Here is a 7,236-nt window from a genome sequence, read left to right as displayed (position 1 = left end):
CTGTATAAGGTTGTAACATCATCTTTGCTGTATATTTGAGTATAATGATGCTCAATGTAGTATAACTATTTTTTCAGGCTTATCAGGTATTATAAGCCATAATATAACATGGAGTATTCTTTTGTTAACTGTTATGTGCACTAACTCTGTTTGGACTAAACTGACCTTATCTACACTTCATGAACCCAGCTTCCAAAGACAATTTGACTTACAAATGTGGTCTATGTCTTATAACATTTATAAAATTCACAATTAAAAAAAAAAACCACCTATGCAAAAAAGGAGAGAGAAAAAGAGAGGAAATGGGCAGCGCCTGTGGCTCAAAGGGGTAGGGCGCTGGTCCCATATGCCGGAGGTGGTGGGTTCAAACCCAGCCCCGGCCAAAAAAAACCACAAAAAAAAAAAAAAAGAAAAAGAGAGGAAAGCAACAAAGAATGAAAATACAGAAAAATAAGGAAATAATGGAGAACAACAGGAAGAATAAGAGAATAAAAGAATAAAAACTTATGATAGTAAGAGAGTATAACTAATTACAAGAAATGAATGGCAAAACATGAATTTCTGCCCATCAATATACAATTGATACAATAATGTGTAACAAAGGGCATTCCCTTAGCAAATACTGTGGGAACCTACTACCTTCTAAATCTGGACACTCTCCTAGATGATTGAGGTACAAGAGGAAACTAAACAGATTAATGGAATTTCAGTTCCATTTGAAAGGAGTGGGCAAGCTATTAAAATAATGGGGGTGCACTATTTAGATATGGAAATCCATTCTGATAAGGTGACATTTAGGTAAAGGTCAAAAATATCTAAGAGAGACCAAAATAAAAATATAGTAGAAAAGCATTTTAGCATGGTGTCAAATCTGGCTCTGATGATGCAATCTCTCAGTGACTTACCTGCGTTTTTTCTTTCTTTTTTTTTTTTTTTAACAATAGTAAATTTTTGTTTTAATTATAATTAAAGTCTTGGACATCTCATGTATTGGCTCTGTAACTTACATATTTAAATTAAAGAAACATTATTGGACTACTATGACAATTTATAAATACAAGGTGCCATTACTGCGTAAATAGATTCCTCAGTAAGTGGAGGTATCCCTTCCCTCACCAACTAATGAAGTAGCAATGTGATTTACTTTACTTTTATTAGTAGATGATACACTGCTGCAAATACTAATCCTGTCTGCTCTCTGGTGTTTATTTTGTGAGTCGGTTCTAATGTAGGAACAATCTCTTTAATAATCAACAAGATGAGCTGGGCTTGGGCTTTCAGTGAAGATTGATGGTGTCTGTCTGAATCAAATCATCTGACCTATCTCAGGTAGCAGGAACTCTTTGAACTTCTTCCTCAAAAGATGCTGCAACATCTGTGGCATCTTTTGCACTTGTTTCAAAGTAGGGATAGTCACCGTTACCCCTGCTCCAGGTCTAGGCTTCTATAGTCACCTGCTATTCACTTATGTCAATCTTGTGACCCAAAATCACAAAAGGAAAGATTTAAGGCTCCTTCATGTCCCCATAATACATGAATTGTTTCTTCCAGTTACTCCAGTTCTGGAAGTTTTGTGAATCATCAACACTAAAAGTAAGCAGGCCAACAGTCAGAGCCTCTGTAAGATGATGTCCTCAGGTTTCAGAATCACTCCTCACTGGCTATGTCCCAAATCTGCATGGTAACCAAATGTCCATCCACCTCCAAATCTTTATTTAAAAATTCCATATCTATTGTATTGAGGAGCTGGGTGTCAAACTTATTAGTTGCGTATCTGTTCATGAGAGAATTCTTTCCCAACTCCACCATTGTCAAGAAGAATTACTTTTTTTTTTTTTGGTAGAGACAGAGTCTCACTGTACCACCCTCCGGTAGAGTGCCATGGCGTCACACGGCTCACAGCAACCTCTAACTCTTGGGCTTATGCGATTCTCCTGCCTCAGCCTCCCGAGCAGCTGGGACTACTGGTGCCTGCCACAACACCCGGCTATTTTTTTGTTGCAGTGTGGCCAGGGCTGGGTTTGAACCTGCCACCCTCGGCATATGGGGCCAGCGCCCTACTCACAGAGCCACAGGCGCCACCTCAAGAAGAATTACTTGCCATTATTAATCTCAAGACCTTTGAGATTAATTATTCAAGCATAATTATCTTTTGTGGTCATTGAGAATATTCACTCAGACATGGAGGGAAAGTATTTCATCACAATTCCAGGGTCTGTACAGGAGAACAGGGAGTTTCTTCAGGCCCCTAGAGTGCTGTAGTCTTTTTTTTTTTTTTTTTGCAGATGGGGGTGTCATTTTTTTTTTTTTTTAAGTTAGGAGAGCCTTCTTTTTTTTTTTTTTTTTGTAGAGACAGAGTCTCACTTCATTGCCCTCAGTAGAGCACCATGGGGTCACAACTCACAGCAACCTCCAACTCCTGGGCTTAGGAGATTTTCTTGCCTCAGCCTCCCGAGCAGCTGGGACTACAGGCACCTGCCACAAAGCATGGCTATTCTTTTTGTTGCAGTTTGTCTGGGGCTGGGTTCGAACCCACCACCCTGGGTATATGGGGCTGGTGCCCTATCAATTGAGCCACGGGTGCCACCCAGAGAGCCTTTTTTTTTTTAAAGTTGGTTAGTTGGTTGGGGGTAGTTTTTAGGGGTTTGCATCACAGAGATAATGCAAATAGTCAGCACTCAGTGCTAATGCAAATCGTCAGTGCTCAGAGGTAATGCAAATGATCAGTGCTCAGTGGTAATGATAATTGTAAGTACTCAGTGTTAATGTAAATGGTCAGTGCTCAGAGGTAATTTGAATAGTCAATGCTTGGTGGTAATTGTAAGTGCTCAGTGTTAATGTAAATGGTAAACGCTCAGTATTAATGTAAATTGTCAATGGTTAGTATTATCGCAAATGGTCAGTAGTCAGTGTTAATGCAAATAATCAGTGCTCAGTGTTATCTCATGAGGGCCCCAAACTGGTAATCTGCCTAGGGCCCCATGGGAACTTAATCCAGCTCTGCAGACGGCCGAGAAATAGAAAACCCAATTTAATTGACAGTATGTGCATTTATATTCTGATCGCTATTCAGTTGTGTATGATGTTGTATGTTGTGTGCTGTGTAAGCCCCAGTTCACACTGCTGTGATCTCTGAGCAGTGCGAGTTCACCCATATGCTTGTGATTTGGAAGAAAAAAGGCATGTGTGTCTTCTTTTTTCCTGCTGTGGAATCTGATCGCGTGGGTGAGAAGACCCATGAGAAGACCCATGTGTGAGTTTACAGATCACAGTGCGGTTTGCACAGGGTAGTGTGTACTGGGAAGGTGGTGGAGGAACCAGCTCTGTAATAGTGCCAGTTACTGTACCACACCAGTGTAAGCCTGAGGTAAAAGCAGACTTCCACCAATATGGGCACTGGCGGGGCTGAAATGATGTGGACTGGCAAGGCTGCATTGATGGATACTGACTAGACTGCATTGATGGGCACTGATCAGACTGCATTGATGGGCAGTGCAGTCTATATGTCTCTGTGTGGGCAAAGTTATTGCTGGTATATTGTTTTTATAGTGATATATATATATATGTATTTTACTAATAGCAATTTGGAATCCCTAGGAAACAATGATATCAAGAAAGAGAAAAATTGACTTGGAGTATAAGATATTCAAAGAAGAGTGGATTTATGATTACTTTTTCATGCAGTACAAGGAAAGAGCTATGTGTTTGATATGTCAGAATATAGTGTCTGTGTTCCAAGAAGACTATTTGCATTGACACTATCAACTCAACATAAAGATAAATATGATTGTTTTGTCAGAGAAGTGAGAAAAGATAAAATATTAAAACTGAAAAACACATTGACAACTCAACAAAATACTTTTGTGAAGCAGAAGCAGCTAAATATTTCATCACTGTGAGAAAGTTTTCAAGTTGCGAAGCTAATAGCATGCACTGAAAGACCATTTGTGGAGGGAGAATTTGTTAAAGAATGCCTTCTTCCTGTTGCCAAAGAGATGTGTCCAGAGAGGCCAATTCATTTAGTACAGCGAGTCTTTCAGGACCTACAATTACACGAAGGATTGAAGAAATGGGAGACAATTTGCATCAGCATTTGCAAAACTCTGCAAAAAACTTTCCTATATTTCCTTGGCACTTGAGAAAAGTAATGATGTTCATGATTCTGCACAACTTCTAATTTTCATTCATGGAATGAATGACTATTTTGAAGTCACAGAAGAGCTTGCTGCAATGCAAAGCATCAAAGGAACAACTACAGGAGAGGATATCTATGAAAAGGTTTGCCAAACTGTGGATTAGAGCTGGACTGGGCTAAACTAGCCAGTATGACAACTGAGGGTGCTCCTGGCATGGTGGGGTCTAAGAATGTAGTAATTGCTGGGGTGGCTCCTGTGGCTCAAAGGAGTAGGGCACCAGCCCCATCTGCCGGAGGTGGCAGGTTCAAACCTAGCCCTGACCAAAAAACAGCAAAAACGAAAAAAAAAAAAAAGGAAGGAGTAATTGCTCTCATTAACCAAGAGATGTAAAAACATAACCAATCTCATCCAATAGCCATACACTGCCTTATCCACCAACAAGCTCTGTGTGGTAAATCACATAAGTGAGACTCTATTATGAAAATTGTGGTATCTTGTGTTAAATTCATTAGAGTTAATGCACTAAACCACAGACAATTTCAGGAATTTCTGTCTGAGCTAAATGTTGCCTATGAAGATATTCTTTTTTTTTTTTTTTTTTTTTTTGTAGAGACAGAGTCTCACTGTACCGCCCTCGGGTAGAGTGCCGTGGCATCACACGGCTCACAGCAACCTCTTAACTCTTGGGCTTACGCAATTCTCTTGCCTCAGCCTCCCGAGCAGCTGGGACTACAGGCGCCCGCCACAACGCCCGGCTATTTTTTTGTTGCAGTTTGGCCGGGGCTGGGTTTGAACCCACCACCCTAGGTATATGGGGCTGGCGCCCTACTCACTGAGCCACAGGCGCCGCCCATGAAGATATTCTTTACCATGGAGAAGTCTGTTGGCTGAGTGGAGGGAGAGTTTTGAAACATTTCTATGACTTGCTTCCACAGATTACAGCTTTTCTGCTTTCAAGAAACAAAGAAGTACTAGAACTCAATGATGCAGAATAGAAATGGCACCTTGCCTTTCTGACAGATGTAACAGAGCTACTTAACAGTTTCAATGTGCAACTTCAAGGAAAGGGGAAGCTCATCTGTGATATGCAATCACATGTGAAATCATTTGAAGTAAAATTAGACCTCCTCATCAAACAAGTGAAGGAGGATAATTTCTGCCATCTCCCTACAATTCAAAATCTGTTAGCGGAAAAACCATTGGTTGCATTCCCAAACAAAACATGTGTGGATTCACTGGAAAAGTTGCAAAAGGAATTCCAATTTAGATTTAAAGAGCTTCATCTCCATGAACAGGACATACAGCTTTCCCATAAGCCATTTTCTTTTGACATTGGAAATGTGGATAAAATTTACCAAATGGAACTGGCTGAAATGTAGAATTGTGACTCTGTGAAAGACACATTCAAGTCAAGCAGCCTTCCTAATTTCTATGTATCTCTCCCCCCTGAGACATATCTAATCTTAGGAACCATGCACTCAAAATGGCAACCATCTTTGTCAGCACTTATGTCTGTGAACAGACTTTTTCCAGAATGAAACCTCTGAAATCTCCAACCAGATCTAGACTAACTGATGCACACTTGCATCACTTGTTATGACTAGCAGTGACAAATATGGGACCAAACATTGACCATCTTATTAGCCAAAAGCAGGCCCATAGTTCCTCTTGAAATACTGGCAAGTTTGTTGATTTAACTTTACTTGTTCTTCATTTTAAATATTTTATTTGTTTCCCCCTCCCCCTTTTTTTTTCAAAAGAAGATATGTGCAGTGTGCATAGGAATTTGTTCATAGTTTTTTTTTTTAAACTATAGTCTGGCCCTCCAACAGTCTGAGGGACAGTGAACTGGCCCCCTGTTTAAAAAGTTTGAGGATCCCTGCTCTAAGGGAACACAGAATATGTATCCAGTAAGGGTATTTCTTTCTTTCTTTCTTTTTTTTTTTTTCTTAGAGAAAAAGACTATCCTTTGACTCTGATCTGTTTGGACTGAGTCAACTCATTCAAGATATTTGGAAACATCTCTCAGTTGGTCAGCATTTGGACCACACGTCTTTTTCAGGAGCTGTAAATATGGTAAAAGTTACACTTAAGATCAGTTATGGTGGTAGCCCCTCAATCAAGGTGCACTTGGAAAAGATATGACTCTAACATGGCAGGATCCTCTTCCCCAGGTGGGTCATATAATTTCACAAATTCATCTATTCCATAGGGAATGGAGGCCGAAGGAAGAAGAATCCCCCAGAGCTATCCATTAAATATCAAAGGTTAGTAGTCCCCTGGTGAATCCTACACAGAAGCACCAACTCCTCCAGGCATCTTGATACCAGAAAACTCCCGTGGATCACGGTAAGATGCATCTGAAATTCCAGCACTCATTGGATGAGTGTTTTCAGCACTTATGGGTAAGTGGGTCTCCTCCTCCTTCACCAAAAGAGTCTGGCCTGATACTCTTGGTGTCACACTTGGCTGAGACTTTTGCTGCTGCTGCTGCCCCTTCATCCATCTAACAGGCTGGTACTTGATCCAAGTCGTTATTACTGATTTATGAAGGTGGGACCTTGAAGCTAGTCTCATTATGGTAACCCAGTCTAGTCCATGGTCTTTATAAACTGTACTCTCAATTCTGCCAGTTGTTCTAGACTAAAGGTTGTATGGTGCCAATATCTTGGCTTTCCTGACTTGTGGCAGACATGATTACCTCTAAGTAGTGCCTTCCTCTATGTCTACCTGGTGATAATAATAATAATAATTTTTTATTTACAATTCTTATACATATTTTAAATCTTTTTTTATTATACTCCTTAAGAACTGCAGTATACTTTAGAAAAGGATGATAGGAGCATTTATCTTGTAGTTTGTGAGTACTCTTAGCAGACTTTACACATTTTTGTTATTTTTAGTTTGTCAAGGCTATTTATCAAACTTTTTATATTTAAAATTATTGTCAAAATTTTGGATTTTTGAATTGATCTATTATTTTTTATCCTGTATTACATTAGTATGTTGAATTTTACCAATTTAATTTGAATGTTAAATCAATTTTACATTTCCAGAGTAACTCATTTTTCATTTTTATTATATAATTTTTATTAATTAT

At 39.4% G+C, this 7,236-nt stretch overlaps 1 pseudogene; it reads right to left on the bottom strand.

Annotated features, from left to right (window-relative positions):
- Positions 1-1,250: 1,250 nt before the first annotated feature.
- On the bottom strand, positions 1,251-6,713 carry LOC128590321 (ras-related protein Rab-9A-like; annotated as a pseudogene).
- Positions 6,714-7,236: the final 523 nt, after the last annotated feature.

This window comes from Nycticebus coucang, chromosome 1, assembly GCF_027406575.1.
Source record: "Nycticebus coucang isolate mNycCou1 chromosome 1, mNycCou1.pri, whole genome shotgun sequence".
Taxonomy (NCBI): Eukaryota; Metazoa; Chordata; class Mammalia; order Primates; family Lorisidae; genus Nycticebus; species Nycticebus coucang.
This window is presented reverse-complemented; position numbering and strand designations above follow the sequence as displayed.